The sequence below is a fragment of the Phascolarctos cinereus genome, unplaced genomic scaffold (assembly GCF_003287225.1).
Source record: "Phascolarctos cinereus isolate Bilbo 61053 unplaced genomic scaffold, phaCin_HiC Scaffold_1;HRSCAF=81, whole genome shotgun sequence".
NCBI classification, from domain to species: Eukaryota; Metazoa; Chordata; class Mammalia; order Diprotodontia; family Phascolarctidae; genus Phascolarctos; species Phascolarctos cinereus.
This window is the reverse complement of record NW_027555514.1, coordinates 230,011,033-230,031,590: the sequence shown is the minus strand read 5'-3', so window position 1 is coordinate 230,031,590 and position 20,558 is coordinate 230,011,033. Positions and strand designations below refer to the sequence as shown.

At 38.5% G+C, this 20,558-nt stretch overlaps 1 protein-coding gene across 4 annotated transcripts in view; it reads right to left on the bottom strand.

The window, feature by feature from the left end:
- Positions 1-20,558, bottom strand: part of MSRB3 (methionine sulfoxide reductase B3) — a 196,782-nt gene that overhangs the window by 154,826 nt on the left and 21,398 nt on the right. The window lies entirely within an intron of this gene.

The window sequence follows — 20,558 nt, the reverse complement described above, 5'->3', positions numbered from 1 at the left end:
ATAACCCCTATAGAAACAAAAGCTCTTTGGGAGGTCCTTAATAACTTTTAAGAGTGAAAAGGTTAAAAGGGGTCTTGTGACCAAAAGTTTGAGAACTGCTGGTGTAGACTCAAGCCATCACTTAACACTGGAAAGGACCAAGTATGACAGCTAATGCAAAATAAATAAGTAAATGTGTATGTGTGTGTGTGTGTGTGTGTGTGTGTGTGTGTGTGTGTGTGTACATACACAACACACATATAATTTTGCTTTGAAATAAAAATTTTCATCCCATTGTCTCCATTTTCTTTGCCTTATGAATGAAAAACATACTCTGCACATTGAGGCAGCATGGTCCTTTAAGGTTTTCTTAAAGAGCACTGGGGAGGGGTAGAATGGCAAATTCAACTCCAACATGTATTACGTGTAGCCTACATGGTATTTAATAAATGTGCTAGAAGTTAAGGAGACATAAATTAAAAATGACAAAGACCCTGACTATAGGAAACTTGCAATCTAATTAGGGGAAGCAACACAGCATAAATTAAAAAATGATAGGAGATGACTATGATAAAGGAAGAGATTCAGACAAAGCAATCCAAGGAAATTTGAGGAAGGAAAGATGACTGCTAGCTAGGAGGATAGAGGAATGTAGCATGGATTGCTTTTCAAACATGTAGAACAATCCATGTAAATGCATGAAAGCAGGGAAAGCAGAATGAGATCCTGGTGAACAGGTAATGTAGTTTGGCTGGAACATAAAGTGCATAAAGGGAAGCAGTATGAAATGAGGCTGGAAGGCCAGTGACACTGGCCTTGCAGTTCCTCATACATTCTCTCCTGACTCCCAGCCTTTGCAATGGCTGTGCCCTATGCCTGGAGTGCACTCCCTCCTTATCTCTGTCTCCAGCTTTCCCTGGCTTTCTTCAAAACTCAGCTCAAATCTCACCTTCTAAGGGGACTTTCCTGGGTTCCTTCCCCATTCCCCACCCTACCTCTCAACTACCACTGCTAGTGCCTTCCATCCTGATATTAACTCTCATCTACTTAGTACACAGGGTGTCCCAAAAGTGTCAGGGCAGTTTTAAGTTTTTAATAGCTCTCTCTCTCTCCATATATATATGTGTCTACGTGGTGTGTGTGTATGTATGTGTATATAACAGCTATACAAGTATGTGTGTTAATATATGTATGTATATATTATATGTACATGCATTTATTTATATATATACATATACATGCATATTATATATATATATATATAGTTTGATGGTGAAATGGATAGAGTTAGAGTATTGGGCCTGGAGTCAGGAAGATCTGAGTTCAAATCCAGCCTCAGAACACTTACTAGCTGTGTGACCCTGGGTAAATCACTTAACCCTATTTAGACCAGTTTCTTCCTCTGTGCAATGAGCAAGGAAGGAAATGGCAAACCACTCCAATATCTTTACCAAGAAAACCCAAAAAAGGGTCACAAAGAGTCCAACATGACAGAAAATGCCTCAACTACAACAACATTTACATTGTCTTTCCTATTGGAATGTAAGTCCTTGAGAACAAGGACTATGTTTTTGCCTTTCTTTGTATCTCAGAGGCTTAGCACAATACCTGGAATATAGTAAGTAAATACTAATTCAAAAGGTTAATAAAAACATTAATAAATACTCATTAATTAACTGACTGACCAAATAAAAGGCAATTGGCCTTCAAAGCCAAGTACGGTACAAAGTTCCAGAGACAGAGAGAAAGGCAAAAATCAGTCCCTGCCCTTAAGGACTTCATAATCGAATGAGGGAGACAAGACAAGAGAAATAATGTATCTAGTAAATAACTAGATACAAATAAGATATATAGAAACAGATTACATGGAAGGTTATCTAATGGGTAAAATGGTCTATTTAACCAACCTTCTCATGACATTCTTATGACAAAGATAAAGAGATTCAGTGGATTTGGAAATAGGTGAATGGTAAGAGCCTAAGTGATCAAATCTTTACATTAGGAAGATTTTTTTTTAAAGTAAATGAATGTCTAGCCTCAGTTTTGCCCTTGATTTGAGCCACCATGTGGCAGTGAGAGAGTGTATTTGACGTTTGGGGCCCTTGATTCCATACCTGGCTCCACCTGTGTGGCCCCAGACAATCAGTTTCCCCCCTATATAATGAGGGTCCTTCCCAGCTCTAAGTCTATGATCCTATAATATTATCCAATAACATTAATAGATGAGAGGCTAGAAAGAGGGTCTTTTTTTTTCTTTTTGGTCTAAAAACAAACCATGCAACCAAATATCAGGATGTGGACATCAGTAACCTTTACAGAAGGAAGAAGGACAGTTTCCTCTTGCCATACTTTTTTTTAAATGTAAAATATTTCAAGGGGCAGCTAGGTGGCGCAGTGATAGAACACCGGCCCTGAAGTCAGAACGACCTGAGTTCAAATCCGGCCTCAGACCAAACACTTGACACTTTACTAGCTGTGTGACCCTGGGCAAGTCACTTAACCCCAATTGCCTACATATATACATATATATATATATATATATATAATATATATATATATATATATATATATATATATATATTTCAAAAGCTTGTTGCCCATTACTAACTATAAATATCAAAGTAAAACACTGTCAGATGCTCCAAGGTCTGAGGTGAAACCAGCATTAGAAATAATTCGAGATACCAAACTTCTAGCAATTCCTCGATCTCCCTAAAATTAGTGAATCTTGCTCATTTCCTGAACCAAAAACAAAAAAGTCTTCCCCTGGTCTCTTTTGACCTCTTTTAAGAACGAACACATAGGGCTCTGATTCTTATAATCTAGCCATTGCTCAGATTTTTACAATCTAGCCAATAGCTCACAGGTAATCAGATTCCTTAAGAGTCTAGCTAATATGGCAGATCTTTAAGAAATCTTGTTTCTGGCTGAAAGAAAAAAAAAGAACAAACACATAGTATACAGTAATATATTTCACCAAATCACTCTGGAGTCTGACAGAAATCTGCTTGTATTACCATGCCTGAACTCTGACTTTTCTAAACGAAACCCACCTCAAACCCACCACATTTTTGCATTTACTACCCAGAGACAAAAGGGAGCAAAGAAGGGAAGGTAAGTTTCACAATGCCCTGCCTGGAAGAACCATTAAACAGAAATAAACATGTCATTTTCACGAGTGACTACAGGACCAGTAAAAAGAACATTCCTCTGGAGCAGACTACTGGCCAATAAAAGATCAAAAGTCGAAACCTAACAATACCACAAATAAAATTTTTTAAAAAAATGTATTTGGGGGCAGGAGGGAGGGAAGGAAAAGTGACCTTCTCTGTGAGGGATAAAGTGTGCAGTGAAAATGTAATTACCCAGCAAAGCTGCAGCCTTATTGTACTTCTGCAGCTGATCGTAAAAAACCCTCTTCCTATTCTATTTCATCAACTGCAGTCCCAGGCAGCCTGACCAGCTTCCAATCACAGCAGCCATCTGGCTTGTGTCAAAGCCCGGCGAGCCAAGCCAGCTACAATGCCATGAGAAGAAAACCAGTGATGTCACTTTCCTTCGCAGGTCAGGCCAGCAGCAGAAACACATGCTGCAATTAAAAAGTCCTCGTCCCTTCCACCGAGGAACCTCCAGCCTGAGGTGACCAACTGTTATTTGAAATAAGGCCTGCTCTTGCTTTAACCCAAATAGCCAGGGCTCCATCTAGTGGCAAAATCATTTTGCCCAATTTTTGGGGAAAAAAAATGTGTGTGTGTGTGTGTGTGTGTGTGTGTGTGTGTGTGTGTGGTGTGTATACATATGTGTGTGTATATATATATATATATACGCACACACATATACATATATACATATACATATGTACACATACACACACACATAAAAGTCCAAATCAAATGGTTTGCATGGAGAAAAGGGTCTTGCCTTTTGCAACAGCAGAAATAGAGCCCCTATATTCATGGATTTTGAAGCAGTATGCCTAGTTGCAATGAGGTATGAAAAACACATGACTGGGCACTATGCCTCCAATCTCAAATAAACTGAGTAACCATTAGTTAGCTAATATAGTCTAATAATAACAACAACTAGCATTTATATACCATGTTAAGGTTTGCCAAGTGCTTTACGAATATCTCATTTTATCCTCACACCCAATCCTGGTTTGATAGTAATAAAAATAATAGTTTTCAAAATAAACAGTGATCATTTCACGAGCCTCTTAGTCAATCTGGTCTACTAATAATAGCATTTAGGTAGCACTTTGAAGATTGCAAAGCACTTTACAAATATTATCTCATTTATCCTCAAAAAACTTTCATCCAACAATAATAATAATAATAATAATTCTCAAATAATGATTGTTTCATAATCCTGTTAGTCAATATAGTATTATAGTAGTAATAATAATAGCTAGCATTTATATAACACTTCAGGGTTTTCAAATTGCTTTATAAATATTATCTAATTTTATCCTCACAAAAAACCTTGTCTAATAATGATAAATAATAATTTTCAACAAATAATGATTATTTCATACTCTTGTTAGTTTATATAGTATAATTATGACCATAATGATAACAAAAATGGCTAGCATTTACACAGCACTTTAAGGTTTCCAAAGTACTTTACAAATATTATTTTATTGTACCCTCATAACAACCCAGGGAGGTAGCTGCTATTGGCATTCCCAGTTTTCATAACCTATATATTTTAATACTTGCCCCCAAAGAAGTGGAAAATCCAGGAGGTGCATGCAGAATAGCCCTATTTGATTTTTTTCCTTCCTTTCATTCCATCATTTATAAGAAACACAGAATCTCAAAGTTCAGAGGGATCCAAGCCTAACCAATCCAAAACATACCTGAACAGGAACCTGCCCTACAACACACTCACCCAACTTTCACTTAAAGGCTTGCACTGACAAGGAACCCTTTGGAGGCAGCCCATTCTGGATTTACATGGCTTTCATCATTAGGAAATTTTCCTTTACATCTTATTATGTCACTTCCTTGCTCAGGAATCTTCAGTGGCTCCCTATTACCTCTAAAAATAAAATGCCCTCCTGCTGTCCAGCTTTTAAAAATCCTTTACAACTTGGCTACCACCTATTTCTCCAACTTGATGAGACACTACTGTCTCTCCTTGCGCTCCAGCAAGGTGGCCTGCTAGATGCTTGTCATACGTGACATCGTATCTTTCATGTCCACCATTCCCGAAAAGCTCCACCTCTTGAAAGCCCTAACATCCTGCAACACTCAACTCAAGTGGTACCTCCATCAGGCATGAGGTTTTCTGTTATTCCCCAGCTGTTAGTGCTTCCACCACTACCCCCTAATTACTTTATTTTAATTTGGTAGATATCTTGTATTTGCCTATCTGTGAATATTCTTCCTCCTTTCCTTCCAGGAGAATTGGGACTATTTGATTTTTTTTTTCCTTTTGCAAACCCAGCACCCAACACAGTAGGGGCTTAAAAATTCTTTACATTAAAGCAATTCTACATTTGCCTTCTAGCAACCTCCACACATGGCTCTGTCCTCTGGGGCCAAATAGAACAAAAATTGTTCTACAGACTTTAGAATGTAAATGATAAATGAACACATGATTTAATGTATACTAGAAAATAGTATTGTTATAATAATATTGTTAGAAAAAATACTAAAAAAAATCCCCTAAGCTCTTAATGATTGCCCACCCTTACATTTTATCCCTCCTCCAAGATGGCTCTGCAAAAAGGTTCCTACCTTTTAAGAGATTCTACTACCTGTTTTCCTAAATGCAACGTAAGCTTAAACCATTTTAGAGTCTCCAGTTCAGGGCTGAACGCCTAGATATCAGAATGAAAAATCAGGGAAGCAAATTGAGGGAGCCCTTGCAGGGAGTCTCCTTTACCATAACATGGGGCAGGGGAGAAAGCGCAAGCCACAAAAGAAATCCCTCCACCAGGCCGAGGGAGCTGGCTGCCAGAGCCAGGGCTAACATTGGTGTCCACTTTCTCACTTAACTTAATGGAGGTGTAGAAGGTAAGGCCTGCCCTCCTCCCATTGCTTCCCATATCATTCCACACATGTACATACACACACCCTTTATTTGCAGAATGTAGGCAATCCTTTTCTGATTTTCTTGACATTGTAACTATTGGATTAAGAACTGGATAGTGCATTCAACTAGATCATAATCTCATAATTATTTCCAAGTTCATTGAAACTGGCCCACAGGGTTGCCTCAATACTATCTGTCTTAAGGACAAACAATGACTATTTCAGGTTATTTAAAGACGTTTTTGTCTAGTATACACTCCCAGGAAGAAAATCACAAACAAATCAATTTACAGAGAAGAATAGATACATCTTTATTATCCAGGGCATTCAAGGTATTTTAAGCATATTGATCAAACCCGTTAACATTAACATGAGTTTCTGGTATTTTCATTGCATTGGAGTTCAATTTTTTTTAAAAAAAATTCATTTATTATTCCATTCATGTTTCTAAAATATAGCATTTCCAAGACCAGAGAAATCATTAGATCCAATCCGAATTTCATTTGGAAATTCTTTCCTCTATTGCAACATTTCATGGGCAGCTAGGTGGCGCAGTGGATAGAGCACCCGACCTAGAGATCAGCTTATAGCAACACACATATTGATATTCATGACTTCAGGCAAAATTGACCCAATATGACCTGAAAACCACTCCCAGGGATATCAACTGTTTCTGAACACATGAACAGGGTCTTGACGTTTAGAGTATGATATTTGGAGGGAAAGCACATTCCAACATGAGCATTTATGAATCATCTACTGAGCTTCTGGGCATTGTACTACTATATACCAGGGAGACAAAAATAAACCAAAAAACAATCTCTGCCCTGAAACAGTCAGGGGTGGGAGAAGGAGAGAACAGATAAATGAAAAGGATATACAGTTATCCCTTCCACATTGCACCTTTCCCCATAGCAGTTTCGATATACTGTGGGTTGGCATAAGAAATTCAATGGGAATTTTTTGTGAGTTTTGCAAAAGCTGCAGATGACACACGAAGGCCAGCAGATGATAAGTTTAGAATAATTCTGTTTAGAAACTCATAATAATAAGTTTAGAAACATATATTTAGAAACATAATAAGTTTAGAAATTCAGAAATATATAAAATAAATGTATAGTATTGTATAATATCAACATATTTTATCTTTTAATACCATAATAACTCGGACTTCTTCTTTGGTATGAAGGGAGGGCCAAAATATCTTATGCAGAATTTCCAGATTGCCAGGGGCACCATGTCCTTAACCCCCACAATGTGGAAGGGATAACTGTATATTTTCCTTTGAAGAGGGAAAGAAACCATATGAACTTAAGGGACGGAGAAGACTTCCTGGAGGATGCAGAGGAGCTGGATTCTGTTTTTGTTTTTTTGCTTAGGTAATCGGGGTTAAGTGACTTGCCCAGGGTCATACAGCTAGTTAAGTGTCAAGTGTCTGAGGTCAGATTCAAACCCAGGTCCTCCTGCATCCAATGCAAGAGCTCTATCCACTGTGCCACCTAGCTGCCCCTACGGAGTTGGACTCTGAAGGAAGCCAAGAAATCCAAGAGTCAAAGGCAAGAACGGGGTGAATTACAAGCACTGAGCAAAGCCATGGAGATGGGAGATGTCATTTCTATCTGGGAAAACAATAAGGGCACCATTTTGCCTGAAATGTAGAATACATGCATAAGCTTGGAGGGGTGGGCTATGGCCGTATTGTGAAGGGATTTAAATGGGTATTGGATGTCTTGCAGAGGGGAGGGTAGAATCTATTAATTTATTAATTAATTGATAATTAATTAATTAATCTATTAATCTGATTAATCAATCAGATTCAGGAGAACTAGGTTTCAATGATTAACTGTGATCTCAAAGGAATAGAAAAGAAAAAAATTACATTCTTTATATAAGGAATGAATGACTTTTTAAAGGGCGAATTTATATTTGGAAAATCCAGTATTTTATTCAGATTCCTATAAATATAGAATGCTCAGTGCCCACAGCCTCACTCCATCAAAATCTAGAAGTTCATACCAAACTAGAAAATGATCAAGAAATCCAATGAATACTAAACTATTTTCACAGTCACAGAGTAGTCTACTTTTTTGAATTGGTGCTGAATGTTGACACTATTAACTGTATAAATATACTTGTATCACTCTGTCATTTTTTTTACCCTAATGATGTCATACTGAGATTTAAAACCAGCATAACAGTGGAAGGAAGAGGATCTGGTGCTGCACTAGTCAGGATTAAATTTGTCTTGCTTACCAAAAAAGAAAAGAAATCAATGAAAAACTACAGTAAGTGACATCTTCTAGCCTAGAACTACACAAAAACCAGCCAGGAGCCTCAGGACAATAAGAAAAGGGGTCACCAGCAAAACCAAGGTCATCATAGGAGAGTCACAGTGTGACCAAAGGTGGGCCAAGGACACACGCATCCTTCGAGGCTCTGTGTCTGAAGGCAACAATAGGGCCACTCTGAAAAAGCCTTAGGGAGCAAACAGTACTGTGTCATGCTCAGAGAGGGTAGACTCAGGCCCAGGTGATGTGAGGACCCTAAAACTCTGTCCCGAAATGCCACAGAGGGCCTTGAATATTCAGAACTCAAAACCTCAAAGATTCAGTGGGACCTAACCCAGGAGACAAAGGTCAGTTCAGATGACATAGGGTAGGACCAGCTGAGTTGACCCTATGTCACTAAACACCACAGGAGTTTGACCTTAGCATAAAGCTGTAAAGGTGAAGGGATAAGTAAATTTTAAAAAAATCAATGTAGATCTGCTGTTTAGTTGTTTTCAATCATGTCTGACTCTTCATGATCCCATCTGGGGTTTTCTTGGCTAATATACTAGAGTTATCTACTATTTCTTTCTCTAGCTCATTTTACAGATTAGGAAACTGAGGCAAAGAGGGTTAAATGACTTGCCCAGGGTCACATAGCTAGTAAGTATCTGAGGCTGGATTTGAACTCAGGAAGATGGGTCTTCCTGACTCCAGGCTCAGTTCTCAATGCACTGTCCCACCTAGGGCAACTAAGGGAGAGACAACTCAGGGAGAATTGAGAAAGTGTAGAGTATGTATAGGGCAGGACCACTCTCCAGCAGAGAAGTGGCATGGTCAGATGTGTGCTTTAGCAAGATGACTTTGGCAGCTAATGTCCAGGATGGATAGAAGAGCTTCTAATTAGGAGGCAAAGCAAATACTTCAAAGTAGGAGATAAGGCTGAAAAGGTAGGTTGGGCCCATGGCTTAGGGGGCCCAGAACAAAAAGCTAAAACATTTAGATTCAATTCAGCATTCAACTGATCCAACAAATAATTATTAAGTGCCTACTACGGGCAAGGTATGATGCTGGGTGTTGGGGGAACACAAAGAAAAGCTGAACTACAGAAAAAGAAGAAGGAGGAGAAGGAGGAGAAGGAGGAGGAGGAGGAGAAGGAGGAGGAGGAGAAGGAGGAGGAGGAGGAGAAAGAGGAGAAGGAGGAGGAGGAGGAGGAGAAGGAGGAGGACGAGGAGGAGGAGGAGGAGGAGGAGGAGGAGGAGGAGCAGGAGGAGGAGGAGGAGAACAAGAACAAGAACAAGAAGCAGCAGCAGCAGCCTGCCTCCTCTCTGGCAGGGACGATTCATCCTCTAGCATCACTTAGAGTTCCTATAAAGTGTAGACAGCTCTGGGCCCAGAGGTGAATAAAGGAGACAATTAAAGGCAAAGAGTCAAGTCTGGAGTTATATCCTGATTCTGGCTGGAACTCAGACAGATGGGCCAAGATTATAGGAAATTGTGACAAGGCTCCTTCTGTGCTATCATCTAGAAGGAAAGATTTATCTCTATTTTCCCAGGTCATAGTCATTCGAGATTACAAACTTCCTGGACTTAGGGACCAAGTCTTATTAACATTTATACCTCCCCCAGCACGTCGCGCATAGTAGGTACTTAATAAACTATTTGCTGAATGACTGGAGGAAACTCAAAGATTCTTGCTTGGCATGAATGAGTCTGGAAGATGTTTCAGTGAAGAAATCGCTCCCTGTCATTTCGAAGGCTTTCTATTTGGTTACCATTAGGACACTCAGTCTCAAGTGTATCCTCACAGTAGATTGGAGAACTGCGGAACATTGAATGATCATCTTTGGGTGTAGGTAGCCAGGAGTTATCAGGACGACACTGAGAAGAGGCTAGAAGGATCGAGCTCTAATCTAGAAGTGAGACAGTCAAAATATAGGGTTGGGAGTGAAGTGATAAAATTTTCACTGGCCTTGTAGGAGCCACAGATTCCATTAAAAGGCAACAGCAGTTGCTACTACCTACCTCATAAGGTCATGAGGAGAGTACTTTATATATCTTGAGATATTAGCAAAATTCGAGTTGTCATTATCAGTCAAACAATCAACAAGTATTTATGAACCACGCACCATAGTGGGCACTGGAGATCCGGGGGCACAGAGCATTAAACAGAAGGGAGAGGGACGCTGAAACGGAGGTAAAGAGGGAGTGCATTCCAAGCCTGGGGGCAGCCAGTACATCCTGTGTAAAGAAGAGCAGGCCAGTGTTCCTGGATGGAGGAGTATGGGTGACAGAGTAATATCCAGGGGGGCTAAAAAGATGGGGGCTTTAGAAGATAAACAGAGGAATTTATATTTGACCCTAAAGACAAGAAGAAACCACTGGAGTTGATTGAGTAGGGGAGTCACATGGTCAGATCAGAGCTGCCTTTTTATTTGGGGAGAGGGGGAGGCAATGAGGTTAAGTGACTTACCCAGGGTCACAGAGTGGATCTGCTTTTAAGAAAAAGTACTTTGGCAGAATTGTGGAGGATGAACTGGAGTGGGGAAAGATTTGAGGCAAGGAGACTATGGAGGCTGCTGCAATAATCTACACTTTATAATTTATATGGTATTTCCCTCGCAACAACACTAGAAGCTATGTAGTAACAATAATATCATCATTCCTATTTTAAAGATGGAGAAAAATACAATTGAATAAGAGGAAGTTGGGGCACCTAGGTCACTCAGTGGATAGAGCACCAGTCCTGAAGTCAGGAGGACCTTAGTTCAAATCCAGCCTCAGACACTTGATACTTACTAGCTGTGTGACCCTGGGCAAGTCACTTAACCCCACTGCCTAGCAGCAAACAAACAAACAAACAACAACAACAACAACAACAACAATAAAAAACAACCATTTTTAGTAAACTAAGAATTGGTTTCTGGACCCAGGTCTACCACACTGGGTGATCTTGGGCAGGTCCCTTTCCTCTTGTGTTTGAGTGCTCTCATCTGTAGTGTCAGAGAACTAAATGTCCTTTAGAGTATCTTCTGGTTCTACAACTCTATCAATAAAACTCCTTGAAAAATCTGTCTACATTCACTGCCTCAGTTTCCCTCTTCTCACCCTTGAACCCTTTGCAATCAGGTCTCTCACTCAACTAAAACTGCTTTCTACACAGTGACCAATGAGCTCTTCATTGTCAGATTTACAGATCTTTTATTAGTATTCATCCCTCTTGACCTTGGTGTTTTGTTGACCACTTGCTCCTCTTGGATACTCTGTATCTCCTTTATTGGTCCATCTTCCAAATCACACCCACTAATTGCAAGTCTTCCCTGAGGTTCTTTCCTTGGTCCTCTTCTCTTCCTTTTCTATACCCTCTCTTGATAACCTCATCAGTTAGCATGTCTTTAACTATCATCTTTATACAGAAGGCGCTCTCTCCCTCTCTCCTCCCTCGCTCCCTCTCTCTCTCTCTCTTCTCTCTCTCTCTCTCTCTCTCTCTCTCTCATATATACACATACATATATATAACAATATATACATAAATGTATGCATATACACACATGCATATATATATATACTATATATATCCAAATATATACATACATATATACATATACACACACACACACACACACACACATATATATATATATATTTTCAATCTTTCTCCTAACCTTCCCATCCATATCACCATTTGCCTGTTGAACATTTCAAATTAATGTCCCAGAAACACCTTAAATTGAATATGTTCCAAACCGAACCCATTTGCTGAAGGCATCACCTGATTCTTCCAGTCTCCCATGTTTGTCTCACTGTCCTAGACTGCTACACACACACAGACACACCACACACACACACATATGATCAGTTGCCAAATCTTGACCTGTACAACATATCTTGCGTACAACTACTTTGTTCTATTCACACCACTATCATCTTAGTGTGGGCCCTCTACCACCTCTCCTTCAAATGAGTTCCTCATCCATTCATTTTTAGAAATGTTGGGGTCTTTAAAATAAGATAAGAATTCCTTCTGAAGTTCAGTTGAGTGATTGATAACAGGTATCTACCTTCTTCTACTCCATGTGCAGGGTAGGTATTTTTTAAATCGGGAGACATATCAAAAATAGGATTTTGTAAACTTATCATGCACAGCTCTAACTTTTTGAAGATGCAATCACTTTATCTTTTTGGCTCAGAAGATGAAATTGAGACATCACATTGAATTATTTTTCAGTGCTCAGTTTGGAGTACTCAAAAACATACACCAAATACATGTTTCAGGAAGAAAATTTTGCTTCATCTTTTTTGTATCACATAAAATGACTATTTCTTCTTTTAATTCAAACACCCTTAGAAATACTTCAGCACAAAAAAGGAAGCGAGTTCTGTAGTAATGTAAAAATGACCTATGCTGGATAGAGTGCTGGCCCTGGAGTCAGGAGGACCTGAGTTCAAATCTGGCCTCAGACACATAACAATCATTAGCTGTGTGACCATGGGCAAGTCACTTAACCCCACTGCCTAGTTAAAAAAAGTCTCCAAAAAAAAATGCCCTATGCTATGCCCCCACAACACATCAATTTCACAAGTGAGATTTTCTTTTAATGTTTAAAAAAAATAAAAACAACTTTAAAAAACTACATTAGCATAATTCTCAATATAGGTGACTATGAAGCATGAAATGTATCCATATTGCAGAGGGAGCATGCCACATTTTCAATTAGTGCTTGAAGACCAACATTTTGTCCTGATGCTGATTGAGCTGTCATTGAGCCTAATACAATTCTTCCACAGTATACCTATTTCATCTAAAAATCTGCCAAATATGTTGAAAATTTCTATTTAATCCACCTATCAATAGATATACAAAGTAATGAATCTTCCTCAATAGTAGTTTCAACAGCACATCATACATTTTTAACCAAATGAACTTCTTTAACTGCCTCTGTTGCTTCATCTGCTGGAAATTCAAAATAGGAAGATCTTGGTTGTTTCAGATATATTTCAAAGGTCTTTTAAAATATGTCCTTCCCACTGCAGTATTTGCAAGTGGAAACACTTGACTCTGTTTTGAATATGATTTGCCAAGTTTCATTTCACCCACATCAGTAGCTGTAGATTTTCTCTCATTGAATGTGGTATTTTGTGATTCTGTAAGCAACCTCATATGATGCAAGTGTAGCTCAGAAAACCTCTACAGGTCTTTATCCCAGCTACCACTCCCACTTAAAAGTTGGATGCCCAGAGCTTAAGCTATATCTCTTTCTCAGGGTTATAACAGGGTACTTCTGAGGAGTTGGGGGAAACTGTCTAATACCATTAGCTTAAGCCCCAACAAATGTTCTTCTCCCCAAGAATCATTTATGCAGCCACTTTAAATAGCATTTATACTGAGTTGGTACGATAGGAACATTTGAAAAAAACAATCCCTCAAAATCTGCAACACACTCTCTCACAATTATATATACAATCCAGGGGAAAGTGGGCTCAAGCTTAGGGAGTTCATGTAGCAAAGAGTTAGCTCACAGCTCCTGGCAGCTACAAGTCCTTTAGATCTACGGTGGGTGCTCAAGACATTCTCATTAGGTATGGTGTAGTTCATTGTCGAGCTCCTTGTAGAGCCATGAATCTAGTCTGTTACTGGATCTTTATGAAGAAACTGACACCAACCACTGCATGGACAATGGGACAATGGGAAGGAAGGGACGATGGGAATGGAGGAATAATAGGAAGATGGGAAGTATAAAATCTTCCAGACCCTTTGAAGCTTTTTTTTTCCCCCTGTGAAGCTTCTGAAGTTCTTCTTCAGCCAAAGGTAAGGGAGGGAAGGACACTCACAGTCTCTCCTTTTCTCTCTTCCCCAAGCAATTCCTTCTCAGGGGGTTTGTTGGAGAGCCACTCTTGCTCCAGTTTCTGAAATGAATCTCTTCCAACTCACTTGGTAATTTATAGATAATCCTTGGGGGGCTGTGCAAGGTTCCGTATATCTGAACATGATTCTTATGTTCTTGTGCAACTATTCCAGTTCAAAGGACTTTCCACTTAGTTGAAAGCCTACGATCAAATTGATTGATTGGACATCTATCTTATGACTCACTTTAAGCAGGGTGAGGTTGAGTAAATCAATGAACTCCACCCTTACTCAAGAAATCTTTTTGATGTCACAGATGTGCTTTTTATAAAAGTTGTTTTTGCTTATTAAAAGCATTCATTTTTCTCCGGGAAAATGCCTGTTCTTGATAGCACATTATACATATTTATATATATATACACATATATATATGTGTGTGTGTGTGTGTGTGTGTGTATATATATATGTATATATATATATACATATATATGTATATAGGTGTGCATATTCAGTCTTGGAGTCAACTATGTGAGTTTGAGAGGTTGGAGGTCCTGGGTTCATTAGTTAGAGGTGAATGGGAAGGGGGTGGGGGAAAAAGGGAAGGAAGATGGGAGTTTTTGCATCAAGAAAATGGCCCCACGCAAGAGGACAAACCCAAATCTGGTCTGACTTGACAGAAAACTGGGACCTGGAGAGAAGAGCCAAGCTGAAATGTTAAGTATCTCTTCAGCAATCTTGCCAAATATTTTATGTTTAATGGTTTTGTCTTAACTTCCCAAGAAAGTAAAACAGTACTTATAAATTATAAGATACTGATTTTCTTGTCAACCCACGCTTATTAGAAGCTTTTGTGTTAATAACTTCTTTGTGTAGGAAATAAATAGTTGTCCTATGTCTGATTCATGTTGAACACCGAGTATGTTTGCACTCCTCTTTTGGGGGAGATTCTAGATATGAGACAAACTAAGCTTTAAGTAATTTTCCTCCAGGTGTCGGGGGACACATAATGAGCAAAATAGTTCAAGAAGTGGTTTAACCCTTCTTCAAAATGGGCAGACTCCCCATGGACTAAATCAGTCAAAAAATATGTGAGTTAAGAGCAGAGGGTCCCCTTAGTGAAGAATGAGAGGGCATAGTAAGATGGGAGATGGAACAACACAAAAGTGATAAGGTAAGTCAAATCAACAGGCATTTTTTTAAAAGCTACATCACATATTTGAGCACAAAAACTAGTAAATCTGACAAAACAGATTACAAGTTGAGCCCTTTTAAAAATTTTATGTTGCACAAATACAGTTCACACCCATTTTATGAAAAATTCCAAATGGGAATAAGTCTACTTGTTCAATGTATACATCAACAAGAAATTGTAAGATTAACTTCTATAAATAATTTATTGCAATTTTTATATCAAGCCCCAATGGCTCTCAATTTCTATAATAGGTACTTTCCACTTAAAACCCTATTTTTCCCATCCTATAGAAACTCATTTGTTTTCTTCCTCCAACTACGATTGCCAGCAATTTGGTTACAGCTTCAAGGACCAGTGCAGCACAGTACAAATTTCATTTATGGGGAAAGTTTATAAAAAATGAGATCATTTTGTTTTGCTTTTTCACTGAATTTTTTAAAAGTGCAGAAAAAGACCTTTAGAGGGAAAGCATAGCATCTCAGAAGAGGAAGTTTTGAAAGAAAAAGGGACAAAACAAGAAAGCAAAATCAACAAGCATTTTTAAGCACCTTCTTTGTACCAGGCACTGTGCTAAAACTGGAGATACAAAGAAAAGCCCCAAACAGTCTCCCCCCAACCCCAAAGGAGCACACAATCTAATGAGGAAGACAACATGCAAACAAATATACACAAGATAAATCGGAGACAATCAATGTAGGGGAAGGCATGAAGATTAAGGACTTCTTACAAGGTGGGATTTTAGCTGAGACTTGAGAGAAGGCAGGAGGCAGAGATAAGGAAGAAATTATCCAGACATCTATTTGCACCCTCTGTCTCTATCAAAAACAGACCAGCTAATAATTTCCTGTGGTCTGGGTCTGTGATTTCATTTATGAACTTAAGTACTAGTGAGGAAACTTGTCCTATCAATGCAGATCTGAAACTATTCTGCAATTTAAAGTTTTAGAGAGTTGCGTGGGCCATAGAGGGATTCAGTGACTTACCTAGAATCACAAAGCTAGTTAGGTATTAATGGTGGGACTCGAACCCTAGTCTTCTTGACCCAAAGTTTATTTCTTTATTTACTAGTGATACCGCACTGCCTATCCTTCAAAGGGTAGAGGAACCAACAAAGGTAAATTCAACAGAAGAAACAAGCTGTTAGAGAAGAAATGATGGAAATTTTATGGGGAAAGGACCATCATATCTTAGAACGTGTCACAGAGCAAAGTAAAGAAAGGAATAATCTTACAACAAGTCTATTAGATTTGAAGAGAGCAGATCTAGAAATCATCTGCACAGAAATGATAGTGGAACTCAAGGGAGCAAATGGGATCACCAAGTAGGAGAGCACAGAGAGGAAAAAGAAGAGGGTCCAGGGCAGAGTTTTTGGAAATACCCACAATTAGTTGGTAGGACAAAGGAGCCTTTGAGAAGGAAGAGTCAAATAGGAGGAAAATTAAAAGACAGCAGAGACATGAAAATCCCAGAGAGAAGAGAATATCCAAGAGAAAACACTGTCAACAATATCAAAAGCTGCAGAGGTCAAGAAGGATCAGGACTGAGAAAAGGCCAATGGAGGATTGGTCCAACCATTTGGGAAAGCAACTTGGAATCACATTTAAAGAGTGATGAAAATATCCATAGCCAGGGATCAGGATGCTATACACACACCCCACAAGGAAGTCACAGACAAAAAGATTCCATATACACCAAAAATATTTCCAGAATCACTTTTCATGGTAGCAAAAAAAGAAAAAAGGAGGGAAACAAAATAAATACTCATCACTCAGGGAATGGCTAAACAAATTAACATTAAAGCAACATAATGTCAGTGCAGCAAGATGAAGTGAATGTGAAAAATTCAGAGATGCATGCAAAGACTTAGTTGAACTAATTCACGATGAATTTGGCAAAATCAGTAAAACAACATACACAATGAGAACAACAATGTAATTGGAAAGAACAAAAAAAGTTAAATAAATGCTGTATAATTAAAATGACCAAGAAGTGATGATAAAATGCTGCCCCCTCCCTTCTTTGAAGAGCTGGAGTATTATGGGTACAGAACACAGAATATATTGTCATGGTTGATTTGTTGGTTAGTTTTCCTAGGCGCTTTTTTTTTCTTTTTTTATGTTTTGTTACAAGGGACAGCTCACTGAGTATGGTATGGAGAAGGATCTACCTGGAAATAAAGAGTTAGGCTAAAACAAATGATATCAATTAAAACTTAAAAAAAAATAATTAGGTCATGCCAGACTAAGCTCATTTCCTTTTTTGTAACAGATTACTAAACTAGTAGATCAGGGGGAAAAAAGTAGAAATACAGGCATACCTCATTTTATTGTGCTTTGTTTTATTAAGCTTTGCAGATACTGCCTTTTTTTTTTAACCAAAATGAAGGTTTATGGCAACCCTGAGTGAAGCAAGTCTATAGATGCCATTTTTTCAACAGCATGTGTTTACATTGTATCTCTGTATCACATTTTGGTAATTCTCACAATATTTTGACCTTTTTCATTATTATTATATCTGTTATGGTGATCTGTGATAAGTGATCTTTGATGTTACTATTATAATTATTTGGGGGCACTGTTCAGTTCACGGTGGTTCATCTTATATGGGTCCGGTACCCATACAAGATGGCAAACTTCATTGATAAATGTTGTAAATGTTCTGACTGCTCCACTGACTGGCCATTTCCCATCTTCCTCCCTCTCCTCAGACCTCCCTATTCCCTGAGATGCAACAATATTTAAATTAGTCCAGTCAATAACCTTATAATGGCCTCTAAGTTCTCAAATGAAAAGAAGAATCAATTAATGCGGCAAACTTCACTGTTGTCTTATTTTTTAAAATTACCACAGCCACCACAGCCTCCAGCAACAGCCAACCTGATCAGTCAGCAGCCATCTGCATCGAGGCAAGCCCCTCCACCAACAAAAAGATGATGACTCGCTGAAGGCTTAGATGTGTTAAGGGATGTTAGGGGGTCCCCTGAACTTGTCTTTTTGAGTTGCCATATTGTCCAGAAACCCTGGACCCGGAGCATGCAGGAGGCCCTGAATGTGTCAAGGACAAAGCTGCCAACCCCAGCTAAAAAAGAACGTGGCTTGTGTCATCACCTCGCTCCTCCTCTTGGGGCGTGGTTTTGCCCTTTTTCTCACCTCTATGGCACCTTTCCCCTCCCATGCCACACCCCTTCTTGTTTTCTCCTCCTCCTTTTGTATGCAAACTTCTGTAAGGACTATTTGGGTGAACTCTTTGGGTTCCACAAGCATGTTCATTTCTCTTATAATAAACCTGGTTTTCACATGGTCTTGTGATGTGATTGCCTGTTGACAGAGGAGGGTAAGCAAGCATTTTTTAACAATAAAGTATTTCTAAATTAAGGTATACATATTGTTTTTTTTTAGACATAATACTGTTGCATATTTAATAGACTACAGTATAGTGTAAATATAACTTTTACAGGCACTGGGAAACCAAAAAATTCATGTGACTCATTTTATTACAATATTTGCTTTATTGCAGTGGTCTGAAACCAAACCTAAGAGATCTCTGAGGTATGCCTGCAGCTAATCAGGCAGTCAGTAAGCACTATTAAGTGTGCACTATATACCAAGCACTATATTAAGCCAAAATAGTCCCTGCCCTTGAGGAGCTTATATTCTAATGAGAGAGATAAGATATAAATACCTAGATACATATAAGATATATACAGAGTAAGTAATAGGTTATCAAATAGGTGAAATGGTCTAACTATATTTTAGCTAAGTATTTACCCAGGTTTCTCATGACATTTTCAAGGAAAAGAAAGAGATTCAGTGGATTTGGAAATAGGTGAATGATGAGAACCTATAGTCATTAATGTTTCAGTTGTCAGTTTGGAAGGAGGTCCCAAGTGGAGTCCCCAAGGATCTGTAATTAGCCCTATGATGCTTACTGTTGTTTTTTTTCCAATGGCTTGGGTAATGACATAGATGCCATAATTATCAAACTGACAAATAACCCAAAAGCACAGATGTCCTTTGGAGGAATAACTTATGTACTGAATGAAGCAACCAGAATTTAAAACAATCTTTATAGACTAGAAAATTTGGCCAAATCTAAAAAGATAAAATTTAATAGGGATAAATATAAAGTCTTATAGTTGGATTCAAAAATCAGCTTCAGAAGTACAATATGGTAGAGGTATGGTAATTAATCTGAAAAAACATCTGAGGGTTTTACTGGATTGAAAGCTCAGTACGAGTCAGCAGTGTGATATAACTTTTAAGAAAATGAATGCAATCTGTCACCTCCTGACAGAGAGGTGATGGGCTCAAGATGCAGAATGAAACATACATTTTTAGACAAGGCCAATGAGAGAAGTTGTTTTGCTTCCTTCTGTGTCAACCCTTTTACAAGGGTTTTGCTTTTCTTTTTTTAAGTGGAGGAGGGGATGAGAGGGAAAGAAATCAAATGCATGTTAATTTTTAAAAAGTTAAGAAATACAAATGCTGTATATATGTACATATATATGTGTATGTGTGTGTGTGTGTATATATATACATATATATATGTGTACATATATATATATACACATATATATGTACATATAAAATTGCATATGTACATATAAAATTAGGATTGTCCCCCAGGCTACTACAGATCATCATCTCAGGGGTCCTAGCAAAAACAAACTGTGATGAAAGAGAGAGGAAAAAAGAGAAAAGAAAAAAGAAGGAAGGAAGGAGGAAAACTAATACCATCTCAGGTTGCATTAATAAAGGGATGGGATCCAGGACCAAGAAAGTGGTGCTCCATTTATACTTTAATCTGGTCAGTTGGTCAGTCGGTTAGTAAACTAGCATTTATTAAGTGTCTACTATACGCCGGAAACTGGGCAACAAAAAATAGCCACTGCTCTCAAGGAGCTCATGAAGGAGACAAAAAGCCAACAATTATATGTAAACAAGCTATATGCACAGAATAAATTGGAGGTAGTCTCAAATACAGTCAGACCACATCTGCACATGCATTTAGTTGTAGGCGTCACATTTTAAGAAGGTCACTTATAAGCTGATCAAAATGGCAGAGGGTCTCAAGTCCATGTTACATGAGAATCTACTGGAGAAACTGAGCCTGTTTAGCCAGGAGAAGAGAAGACTAAGGGGAACTGTAATAAATGTCTTCAAGTATTTGAAGGACTTTTATGTGGATGGGATATCAGACCTTTTCTGCTTAACCTTATAAAACATAACTAGAAAAAA